Source organism: Heloderma suspectum, chromosome 2 (assembly GCF_057233095.1).
Source record: "Heloderma suspectum isolate Gila_16-S chromosome 2, 16-S_ref, whole genome shotgun sequence".
Lineage (NCBI taxonomy): Eukaryota > Metazoa > Chordata > Lepidosauria > Squamata > Helodermatidae > Heloderma > Heloderma suspectum.
Window position 1 is genome coordinate 211,109,425 of NC_139459.1, and position 12,933 is coordinate 211,122,357.

The 12,933-nt window shown below is 45.7% G+C and overlaps 1 protein-coding gene across 1 annotated transcript in view; it reads left to right on the plus strand.

The window, feature by feature from the left end:
* TTYH2 (tweety family member 2) overlaps positions 1–12,933 on the plus strand; it is an 81,315-nt gene that overhangs the window by 24,851 nt on the left and 43,531 nt on the right. The window lies entirely within an intron of this gene.

A 12,933-nucleotide genomic window follows, 5' to 3' on the forward strand; every position in this document is an offset into this window, starting at 1 on the left:
GGAGAGAAAGAGCAAGGCTAGAGGCTGGGAGTGGAGAGAGAGAGAGAGAGAGAGAGCGCACAAGCAGAAAAGGTTTATGTGGACGGAAGAAGATTGGGTGGGGCCAAGGAGCAACTCTTTCTTTCTCTTCTTGTCCACTGAACAGCAGATCAGGAGCAGCTACAGGCACAGGAAGGAGAAGCTGGCACCCTAGCGTTTTTCAAGTTTTTAATTAAAAATACATTTTTGAAGGGGGCAGTGAGTGTCAGGAACTAACATGTTTAAAGACTAGCCTTCTTGCTAGGTCCATTGGAAGGGAACATAGGCTGGTGACAGCTTTGCTGTTCAAAAGTTTATTTACTAAATCATGAGCATTGAAAGGTTGTTCCAGGCAATGCTGGATAATTTCACAGAAAGCGCCTCCAGGGGAAGGAGAGATGCATTTGCAGCTGTGTCCACATCTGAGCTATGTGACCCTAGTTCACTTCATTTGTTGACCTCAGAGTGACCTTTCACCAAGTCACTTAATTTACTCTGTGCCACAGTCTTTCCCCTGTCAAATGGACCTAACTACATTGCCTTGCCTTGTAAAGATATGCTGTGAGAATATGTATGTTTTAGAATGTCAGTTGCAGAACATATAGTATGGAGGGAAATATGAGATACTATAGATAACAGGTAGATTGGCCATGGAAACTATGATATGTCCTGCCAAAACTTTGAAAACCTAAACAGAGAGTTCTCTCTAACCTATGCAATTCCTCCTTGATTGCGCAAACTGTGTGTGTAGGCAGGAAAAGACGGAACTGTTTCCACAGAGCTTCTTCATCATTAGAAAGAAGGGAAAGGGCCATAGAGCTGGAAACGGTGCAGAAAATGACAGCCAAAATGATAAAGGGGTGGAGCAACTCCTCTATGAGGAAGGGATTTTTTTAATTTAGAAAAAAGGCGAGTAAGGGGGGACACGATAGAGGTGTATAAAGTTATGCATGGTGTGGAGAAAGTAGAAGAGAAATTTTTTTCTCCCTCTCTTGTAATACTAGAACCCGGGGTCATCCCATGAAGCTGTTTGGTGGGAGATTCAGGAGAGATAAAAGGAAGGACTTCTTCACACAGCGCATAGTCAAACCATGGAATTCACTTCCACAAGAGGTAGTGACAGCCATCAGCTTAGATACCGTTAAAAAAGGATTAGACAAATCCTTGGAGGATAAAGCTAGCAATGGCTACTAGTCATAATGGTTGTACATCATCTCCAGTATTGGAGGCAGTATGCCTCTCTATACCAGTTGCTGGGGAACTCAAACAGGAGGGTGCTATTGCACTCATGTCCTACTTGTGGGTTCCCACAGGCAGCTGGTTGGCCACTGTGTGGACAGAATGCTGGACTAGATAGACCCTTGGTCTGATCCAGCACAGCTTTTCTTATGTAAGTTGAGAATACTTGCTTCATGGGCTGTTTTGTTGGTCTCACAAGTGTTTCAACTTGATAATATGCCTTTCACCTTCTCTACCCTTCAGATATTGCTAAAGTGGTGGCTAATTGCATGTTATCCAAGTCTGTTGGTTTGGGATGTTAAATTAAAAAAAAAAACCGCCAGGGTATTTACAACTTGATTCTTTGCTCATTGGTTGGCAGCCCATTGTGAACATTGTAGAAAGGCATAGCATCACTGACCCTCGGAAATGTCTCACAGTCCCTAGTAGCTTGTGAATCTTTTCATCATATAGAAACAGGTAGTACCAGGACATAGCACTTTCTCCTGTTTGTGGCCACAGGTCAAGAGACTGCTCTAGGTGATGACCCCGTGTGGTTAGTGGTTTCAGAAGTGATCTGAGGAGACAATATGAAGAAGCAAAGCTAGAGCCCTATTCAGACATTCAGCCTGAACATGCGAAGACACAAAGTATGTAGGGGGACGGGGGCATGTGCACCACCCTGACATCCCGGCACACGTGTGCTTGGCACAAAGGCCCATAGAGAGTATTCTAAACTCGTCCAATGGAAGGTGCCTAGAATCCCCCTTCAGACCTTGGCAGAGAATGTGCAAAGGTTGGGAGTGGAGGTGGCAGGGACACACAGGGGGACGTTGGGATGGGGAGGCACATGAGCCCCTGGTCCCCAGCCCCCTACACACTTCATGCACTCATATGGTTCAAGCTGAACACCTGAATAGGGCTTAGGCCAATCATGTTTTTTATACCAAAATCTGGCACCAGTTAGATTTTGGCATAAAACCAGCCACCACCCATACCCTTCCTTAAATATATGTTCTTGGGTGATACACAGCAGTCAGGAGTTTAGCTGATGTAGATCTCTGCATATCTTATTTACTAGGAGAGGCTTTCTATCCTACGGCCCTGTGTTGAGGCTCCAGCTGTCACTTCCTAAAGTGTTATAGTAGAGGGAAGGGCACAGAAGGGTATGCCATCTTGGCATCAGTGTCAGGGCCCAGCTTCAGTACTGCAGTGGGCCTTGTAGGTTATAGCCAGGATGTGACTAGAAGTAGCCTGGAAGGGCTCGGGCCTGTTCAGCCTCTGGAACGTCAGAGTCAGTGCGAGCTTCTCTCTGTCAGTGTTCTCAGAGCAGAGCCAGGGGGAGCCACCCGACCCCCTGTCCCCCTGCTGGTCTGGCCTTGGCAGGCAGGGAGGCTGGAAGCTGCCTGTGAGAACCTGACAGAGGTGGGGTGGGGTTTGCAGAAGGGTCGCCCAGGCTGAAGCGTCACTGCTGGAGGGTTGAGCAGTGCCGCCCTGCTTAGACAGGTGTCTTGCTGAAAGGCTAAAGGCCTTTGTCTGTCAAGGGATATGGTGGGGGTGTCCTACAGTCATACCTTCCCTTTTAAGGTGATGCAAAGGTGAAGAGCCTTTGCTAGGAACATCTTGTCTTTATTGCTTGAAGCCTTCTCTATTTGGATCCATCATCGTCTGGGCTTTTGGAGGCACTCTGCACATGGACTGGAACTTTGGATTGTTAAGGACTTGCCATGAAAAGTACTGTGAGGCTTTTCATAGACTTGAACTCTCGATGCTGTGAATTGTGTGTGCCTGTTTGTCGTCAGCTCAGTGTACGGCAGGCTGGGTTTGATCTACGACCTTTGGACTTCCCTCTGCCAGAACTCATGCAGCGTGGAGTTGCCAGTGCGGAAGCGGTGGCCTGGAACTCCTTGCATGTGTGGGTAAGCCCTTCCCTTGATCTTGATGGACCTTGACCATGTAGCCTGGAGTTATCAACAAAAGATTCAAAGTTGGACTCTCTATGGGTGGGTTGTTAGGCCTTTCAAGAAGTTATCCCCTGATTGCCTGATGGGTTCATTCCAGGAATCATTCCCTTTCCATGTCTGGGGTTGGAACCCTGTGAAAGGATTGTTTGGGTTAAGTACCCAGGAATCCAGAGTTCCTTCCCTTGAGTTCAGAAACGTGGAGATGGCAACGGAGAAACCACGTTGAGGATCTCAGTCACAGGAGTAGTGTTTAGCTTTGGACTGTTCTGGAATTACATAGCGCCTATAGCTACTGACCATCAGCTATGTGATTTCTGAAGAGTGTAACCATTAAGCTTTTGCCATGGGATTCCCTGCAATAAAGAAATCTCACTGATTTGGGTGTTCAGTGTCAGATTGCCTGAGCGTGTGTGCTGCGGGGATCGGGAAACCTGACAATCTCCATAGCTCCTTTAGCAATGCTGTAGGACAGCCTTCCCCAATCTGTTACCCTCCAGGTGTTTTGGACTACATCTCCCAGCATTTTTTACCTTTGGCTATGCTAGCTGGGACTGGTGGGAGTTGAGTCCAAAATATCTGGAGGGCACCAGGTTGAGGAAAACTGCTGTAGGAGATAGCCAGCACCTGTATGGAATACTCTGGGTTCTGGGCTCCATGCCCAAAGATGCCCAGGTGACCCCTATCAGAGCCACCTGGCCACTTCAATTAATATGATGACGATGGTACCCTTTAGACTTTGCAACAGTGGTATGGGAGCTGGCTGGGTATCACAGCCAGGATTGGGGACAATGATTGCATGGCAAAGATCTGAGTTATAGTCTCTATTCACATAGTATTGGGTCTTTAAATATTACAGCAGGGGTAGACAATATCATGCCCGTGGGCACCAGTGCACCCTCAGAGACCTTTCTTGGCACCCACCGAGGTGCCCTACCCCTCCTATCTATCTATCTATCTATCTATCTATCTATCTATTCTTATTGGCAGCTGAGATTGCGTCAAAGTGAAGTGAGGGCCTCTAGCTGCTCCCATCTTAATTGCCCATGGATGTCTCTGGGCCACACTTGGGGTTCAGAGACATTCTTAGGGAAGGCAGGTGGCAGGTGGCTGCAGACTGATGCTTCCTTCTGCAGCATGGCTATTCTGTGGTGGTCCCCAGGACAGTTTCTCAAATTGCCAAATGTGCCCACAGCCCCAAAAAGTTGGCCTGCCCCTGTATTACAGCAACACTATGGGATGGAATGACAGAAAAGCAGTTCCCACACTGCTGTTGTAAAGGTCACTATCGATATAGATGATGGGTTTGGGAGGCAGGAAGGGCTGGTTTGCATTGGTGAGGAGAAATGAGAATAACAGGAAAAACCAGACAATTCCTTGGGCTTCTGGTGAGGCGGGTGCTGGAGCTGTGGAGGACACAGGGAAAAACTTTGCTTCATGGTTGTAAGGCAGGGGTGGGCAACTTGTGGCCCTCCAGATCTTTTGACCTACAACTCCCATGATCCCTCACCATTGGCTATGGGTCCATGGGAGCTTTCCAGGCCAAAATATCTGCAAAACCACAAATTGCCCACAAGTTGTAAGACATGAGCAGTGAACAAGCAGTCACCCTCATGAAAAGGCCACTGTGAAAAGGCCACTGTACATTCCGGGTTGGGGAGTAGGAGAGGTTACACCATGAAGCTGCTGCTCTCTGAGGAAATGGTGGGCCCAACAGGGCTGTGTTGTGCATTGTACTCAGATAGCAACGGAAGCCTTGAATATGCTGGATACTGAGCCAGATTACAAGCTGTGATTGGCATTAAGAGGAGTCTGTGTGCTGTTATAAATTGCTCTGTGATTTGAACTGACCAGGATATTGGTCTCCTCCCACACCACTGTTGCAGTGTCTGAAGGGCACCATCTTCTTCGCGATAACTAAGGTCAGGTCTGGAACTGGTGGGGATAGGATATAATTAAATTTGCTGTAAGGTAACATGCAAACTAGCTCCTATCCTTTGTTGTTCAGTCGTTCAGTCGTGTCCGACTCTTCGTGACCCCATGGACCATAGCACGCGAGGCCTTCCTGTCCTGCGCTCTCTCCCGGAGCGTGCTCAAGTCCATATTCATTGCATCAGTGATGCTATCTAACCATCTCATCCTCTGCCGTCCCCTTCTCCTTTTGCCTTCAGTCTGTCCCAGCATCAGGGTCTTTTCCAGAGAGTTTTCTCTTTGCATTAGGTAGCCAAAATATTTGAGCTTCAGCTTCAGTATCTGTCCTTCCAGTGAGCACTCAGGGTTGATTTCCTTTAGGATTGACTGGTTTGACCTCCTTGCAGTCCAGGGGACTCGTAAGAGTCTTCTCCAGCACCACAGCTCGAAAGCATCAATTCTTCGGCGCTCAGCCTTCCTTATAGTCCAGCTCTCACAGCCATACGTTACTACTGGGAAAACCATAGCTTTGATTAGACGGACCTTTGTCAGCAAGGTGATGTCTGTGCTTCTGACTATGCTGTCTAGGTTGGCCATAGCTTTCCTCCCAAGGAGCAAGCGTCTTTTAATTTCATGGCTACAGTCACCGTCTGCGGTGATCTTGGAGCCCAAGAAAATAACATCTGTCATTGCTTCCATTTCTTCCCCTTCCATATGCCAGGAAGTGATGGGGCCAGATGCCACGATCTTCGTTTTGTTAATGTTGAGTTTCAAACCAGCTTTTGCACTCTCCTCTTTCACCCTCAACAAGAGGCTCTTTAGATCCTTTTCGCTTTCTGCCATTAGGGTGGTATCATCTGCATATCTGAGGTTGTTGATTATTCTCCCGGCAATCTTAATTCCGACCTGTGATTCATCCAACCCTGCGTTTCTCATGATGTACTCTGCATATAAGTTAAATAAGCAGGGCGACAATATGCAGCCTTGTCGTAGTCCTTTCCCAATTTTGAACCAATCGGTTGATCCATGTCCGGTTCTTACTGTTGCTTCTTGACCCTCGTACAGGTTTCTCAGGAGACAGGTAAGGTGGTCTGGTACTCCCATCTCTTTCAGAATTTGCCAGAGTTTGTTGTGATCCACACAATCAAAGGCTTTAGCGTAGTCAATGAAGCAGAAATAGACGTTTTTCTGGAATTCTCTTACTTTCTCCATGATCCAGCAAAAGTTGGCGATTTGATCTCTCGTTCCTCTGCCTCTTCGAAACCCCGCTTGTACTTCCGGTAGTTCTCGGTTCACATACTGCTGAAGCCTAGCTTGTAGGATTTTGAGCATCACCTTGCTGGCATGTGAAATGAGCGCAATTGTGCGGTAGTGTGAACACTCTTTGGCATTGCTCTTCTTTGGAATGTAAACTGACCTTTTCCAGTCTTGTGGCCACTGTTGAGTGTTCCAAATTTGTTGGCATATTGAGTGCAGCACTTTAACAGCATCATCTTTTAGGATTTTAAATAGCTCAGCTGGAAGACTGTCATCTCCGCTAGCTTTGTTGTTAGTAATGCTTCCTAAGGCCCACTTGACTTCACTCTCTAGGATGTCCGGCTCAAGTTCAGTGACCACACTATCATGGCTATCAGGGACATTCAGATCTTTCCTGTATAGTTCTTCTGTGTATTCTTTCCACCTCTTCTTAATCTCATCTGCTTCTGTTAAGTCCCTGCCTTCTTTGTCCTTTATCATGCCCGTCTTTGCACAAAATGTTCCCTTGAGATCTCCAATTTTCTTGAAGAGATCTCTAGTCTTTCCCATTCTGTTGTTTTCCTCGATTTCTTTGCATTGTTCATTTAAGAAGGCCTTCTTGTCTCTCCTTGCTATTCTCTGGAACTCTGCATTCAGTTGGCTATAGCTTTCCCTTTCTCCCTTGCTTTTCGCTTCCCTTCTTTCCTCAGCTACTTGTAAAGCCTCCTCAGACAGCCACTTTGCTTTCTGGCATTTCTTTTTCTTTGGGATGGATTGAGTTGCTGCCTTCTGAACAATGTTACGGACCTCCGTCCATAGTTCCTCAGGCACTCTGTCTATCAGGTCTAATCCCTTAAATCTATTCCTCACCTCCACTATATATTCATAAGGGATATGATTTAGGTCATACCTGAATGGTTTAGTGGTTTTCCCTACATTCTTCAATTTAAGCCGAAATTTTGCAAGAAGCAGCTCATGATCTGAGCCACAGTCAGCTCCAGGTCTTGTTTTTACTGACTATATAGAGCTTCTCCATCTTTGGCTGCAAAGGACATAATCAATCTGATTTCGATATTGACCATCTGGTGATGTCCATGTGTAGAGTCGCCTCTTGTGCTGCTGGAAAGGAGTGTTTGCTATGAGCAGCGTGTTCGCTTGGCAAAACTCTATTAGCCTTTGTCCTGCTTCATTTTGTACACCAAGACCATGCTTGCCTGTTATCCCGGTGATTTCTTGACTTCCTACTTTAGCATTCCAATCCCCTATGATGAAGAGGACATCTTTTTTTGGTGTTAGTTCTAGAAGGTGTTGTAGGTCTTCATAGAACCGATCAACCTCAGCTTCTTCAGCCTCAGTGGTTGGGGCATAGACTTGAATTACTGTGATGTTGAATGGTTTGCCTTGGATTCGTACTGAGATCATTCTTTCGTTTTTAAGATTGTGCCCTAGTACTGCTTTTCCCACCCTTTTGTTGACTATGAGTGCTACTCCATTTCTTCTAAGGGATTCTTGCCCACAGTAGTAGATATGATGGTCACCTGAATTAAATTCGCCCGTGCTTGTCCATTTTAGTTCGCTGATTCCCAAGATGTCGATGTTCAATCTTGCCATCTCATGTTTGACCACCTCCAGCTTGTTGTTGTTGTTGTTCAGTCGTTCAGTCGTGTCTGACTCTTCGTGACTGCATGGATCATAGCACGCCAGGCCTTCCAGTCCTGCGCTTTCTCCCGGAGCGTGCTCAAGTTCATATTCATTGCATCGGTGATGCTATCTATGATGCTAACCTCCAGCTTACCTTGATTAATTGATCTGACATTCCAGGTTCCTAAACAATATTGTTCTTTACAGCATCGGATTTTCTTTTCACCACCAGACACATCCACAGCTGAGTGTCCTTTCGGCTTTGGCCCAGCCGCTTCAGTCTTTCTGGCGCTACTGGGAAATACCCTCTGCTCTTCCCCAGTAGTATATTGGACACCTTCCGACCTGAGGGGCTCATCTTCCGGCGTCATATCTTTTAGCCTTGTGATACGTTCCATGGGGTTTTCTTGGCAAGAATACTGGAGTGGGTTGGCATTTCCTTCTCCAGTGGACCACATTTTGTCAGAACTCTCTGCATGACCTGTCCGTCTTGGGTGGCCCTGCACGGCATAGCTTATGGCTTCACTGAGTTACGCAAGCCCCTTCGCCACAACAAGGCAGTGATCCATGAAGGGGCCTATCCTTTGGGTATCATCTAAATCTTTTACTTACCTTGTAGAGCCATCTTCCTGATTCTGGTGCCCTCCAGATGTTTTGGACTATAACTCCCAGCATTCCTGCTGGCTGGGACTGATGGGAGTTGAAGTCCAAAGCCTCGTTTACTAATTCTGACAGCCATCACACGTGTGCGGTCATTGTTAGACTTGGTTCCTCATAACCTGATCCTTATTTTTCAGGTGTTCCCAAGGTTATCTAGTGAGTGAAATGAAGCTGTGGTGTAATTTGCATAGAAGTCCCAAGTAACTCCTTTGGCTATCTCCATACCCTCACATTGGCGTGTACTTGAACAGGCAGATGAGTTAAAGGCTTTTATCACATGAGGGTTAGTTTAGTTTTTGCTTAAACTGGTCTGTAGTGGGAGGGTAAAACCTATGCTGCCAGTATGTAGTTTTGATTTTTAATCTGGCTCTTACGCTTTCTCTCTTTCCCAAACAACATTTTGCATGTGGCATCAACAGTCTGCAAGAGACTCAAATGCATTTGTTAATGTTGTGTTTGAAAACTACCTGGCTGGGTTCACACAACATGCTATCCCACACTTGTTAACCACCCTGAACAACCCAGCCAGAAACCATGGGTTCTCCAGGTGGCTTGTTTGAGGAAAATAAGTCACACTGCATGATTAACAAGCCACCTTGAGGAAAATGTCTTGGGTTCAGACAGCGCTAACCCACAGTTCAACAAACAACCCACACTCAACCACTGGGGCTGTTCACACAACATGCTAACCCACACTCAGTGGTTGAGTGTGGGTTGTTTGTTGAAATGTGGGTTAGGGTGTTGTCTGAACCAAGGACATTTTCCACAGGGTGGCTTGTTAATCATGCAGTGTGGCTTCTTAACCACCTTGAACACTCCAGCAACAAACCAGGGGTTCTCAAGGTGGCTTGGTGAAGAAAAATAAACCACACTGCATGGTTAAGAAGCCACCCTGTGGAAAATGTCCTGGGTTCAGACAACACACTAACAGTTCAACAACAACCCACAGTCAACGACTGAGTGTGGGTTAGTGTGTTGTGTGAACCCAGTCCGTGTGTTTGCATAATGACACAGAGCAGATAACTTGGGTTTGCTCAGTCTTGCCTTTGAACAGCTATGTTCTGGGATACAGTTGCATTCTCCAAGGATTTTGCTGCACAGAGCCCCACTAGCCCAACAAGCATGAATGCAATTCCAAGCCTGAGTTGCTGTACTGACACTGCAGGACAAACATGCCAGCGAACAAATACATGATCCAGTTTGCACGTAACAACAACCTTGGGTTATTTTCAATCCTGGGTTGCCATGAACAAGCCAGCATGGTAGTGCATGTGGCTGGATCACTCCTGCTTGGCTCCTTCTGCCAGCAGGAGCAGATAAACAAGCCAGGAACTCTGGCATGTCTCTCCCATGACAGGCCAGAGAAATAAACAACAAACCATGGAAGGGGCTGAAGGTTCTGTAGCCCAGCCTTCCCCAACCTGGTACCCTCCAAATGTTCTGCGCTACAACTCCCATTATCCCTGACCATTGTCCATGCTGGCTGGTCATGATGGGAGTTGTTCTCCAGCACACAAAGTTGAGGAAGACTGACCTAGTTCTACCCTGACAAACAAACAAAAAACCCAGCTTAGCTGGAAATCTTTTGGCTTTGTATTTACTAACGAAGAGGGTAAACATTCTAGCCAGTTGGCGATCCTGGCTAAGGACCACTCAGGTAGGATGCATAATTGTTCATTATGTGCCTTCATTTTGCAGCTCAACTTACATATGCTCCCACATAAAGTCTGCTGTGTATCTTCCTCTGTTCTCTTCCTCCCTACCCCACTCCCTCCTCTGGCATCCCTGCCTGATGAACCTTGAAGGTTGGCACCGACCATTTTGCTTGGAGGAAAATGAGATTACCAATCCCACAAGAGCATCTCATGCCACATATTTTCTTCCTAATATCTTGCTTTGCTTGAATGGAAATGTAGCCTTCCCAGAGGTCATGTGGTTAGCCAGAGGTCACATGACTTGCCCTCAGCAGGCTGCATAAGCATTTCCTTGTTTCTTCAGTGCTTGCTGCTTCTTTTTATTAAAGCAAGTAGACACCCGATGCTGTTTTTCTGCTTAATCCTTGACCTCAATTGGATTTTAGCACTGGGCCTTCCTTAACTCTCAAGCTGTTACTGGCGGTCAGATTCAGATGCTGCAGATTTATTTAATCCATTTCTTGGCTGCCCCTCAAAATCATAAGTCCTCCCAAACAAATGCAATATGGTTGTGACCAAAGAACCTGCTTCTCGGGGGGGCTGGTGGCATCTTGGCAACCGTAACATTTGGCTGGCTTCAGAAATTCCAGATGTGTGGTGCTTGCTTCCCAAAAGAAAAACAACCCAACAAAATACTTCTGTGTTACAGTGTAGCTGGATGTTCTTGGGAACTGTTAAAAAAACAGCAGTAAATAGGAGGTGTGATCACTGCCAGCCAGAAGGGGGTTTGAGAGCAACTGCATTTGAACAGCTATGCTACAGTGGTTTGAGACATAGTCCTTTGGCTTGTAAATAGCCACTTGCCTGCTTGACTGTGGCAAGTAAGGATTGTTTTTGCAAACGTGGAAACAGCTGGTGGTTCTTGGTTTTTACTTCTTGTGGCACAATTTACTAATATAGGTCTGTCTGGGCAGGCTGTTAATAACTGGCTCTTACTATTGTGACTACTACTGTTTGCAATATTAAAGTAACCATTGGGAGTGTGGAAGTACATTTTTTATCCTTCACACATGCAGTTACTAGTTCTTCACATTATGCGTTGAAGGCTTCTGTGCACCTCTGTGTTGCATGTGCTTCAGTGCTACTTGTATATTTTGACAAAATTACACTACCTCCAGTTCATGTGATTTGTGCTTATTCTGTGTGCATATTTACAGTCTAGTGCTCAGACTGGACTGCAAAAAATGATAAGCATACTTGAAAAGCTAATATCATTTGCATATAATTCTCCCATAGGCTGATTATGAACCCCCTGATCCTCATAGTTTTTAAGGGTTCTTAATTGAGCTCCAGGAGCCACAATTTACACTGTTTATTCAACTGCTAGAGAATGACACGCTTTGCATTGTAAGTAAATAGCTGTTGGCAGGGATGCTGTAGCAGAACTTAAAAGTGTGGGTTGAGATAGCGACACTTAGGTTTTTCAGTGCTGCTGTTCTGGGGTTTATTCCTTTCTGTAGCACTGCACCACCTTGGCTAGCTTATTTGTAGAAGAAGAAGACACAGATGTTGCTCATAGTTACGGACAAGGGATTTAGGTGAATTGGGAAACTATGGTATAGGTTGAAGAGAAATAACTATCAGTGGAAGTGAGATGATCTTGAAGATACCTGTGTTTCAGTGTGGACAATATTCCCCAAGGCTATTGGGGTGGAGGGAGAATAATTGTAACATGGGATAGATTGCATGACAGATTGCTTCAGTAAACTGTGTTTCAGCTGCACATGCTAGAAGAGTCATTCCTCTGGTGGCTTTTTAGGTATGTCATTTGGACTGCCTGGTGGGTCCACCTCTGCTAACATATGTTTAATGTAGCTGCTTTGTCTGCTGACTTCCCCTTGAGTAGAGGTGCCATAACTTGTGGGTATTGAAATATAAATGGAAATATGTCCAGCTTGTTGCAGGAATATTGCATGAGGCAAAATGCACACCTTCGATCAAACTCCTCAGGGGACAGGTGTGTTTGCTTTGCCAAAAACAAGCTTTAGATATACAGGAGGCGAAATCTTCTTCTTCTGAGGAGACATCTGGAGCTTTCCATTCCGGTGGTGACTACTTTGAAACCAGCGTGGAATGATTTGGTGTAAATAAGCAGTCACTTCTATTGCCTTTTGGGTAGTGCTTGTGTCTTTCTATCTGTCTTTGTTGCAAATCTTTTTACAAAAGAGCCTTGTTCTGGTGGTGAAAAGGAAAATATGGGCTGCTTTGTATATTAAGAATTACTAAATAAATACATGAAATTAGGAGGAAATATTGAAAGAACTGGTTTCCAAAACCAGGGATTTGCATTAGGGCCAATAGTCGTCATTAGCTTTATAGCCCCAAATATGTGTTTTTGAAAGATGGGATGTGAGGAATCTATTTGCTTCCTGTAGTGAGTTGGTTAGTGAACAAAACCATGGACTTCACAGAGTTCTTATATGCTGATAGTAGACCTGTGTAATTTGGCCTAACCAGCAGCTTAATAAGTCCTTTCACACAGGCCAGTAATTCACAGCCTGTCTTGAAGCTGTTTATGCCAGCTAGATCATGTCTTCCTGAAAGATGAGATAAGGGTGTTTTTCCTTGTTTCTCATAGAGGAGATGGAATGCTG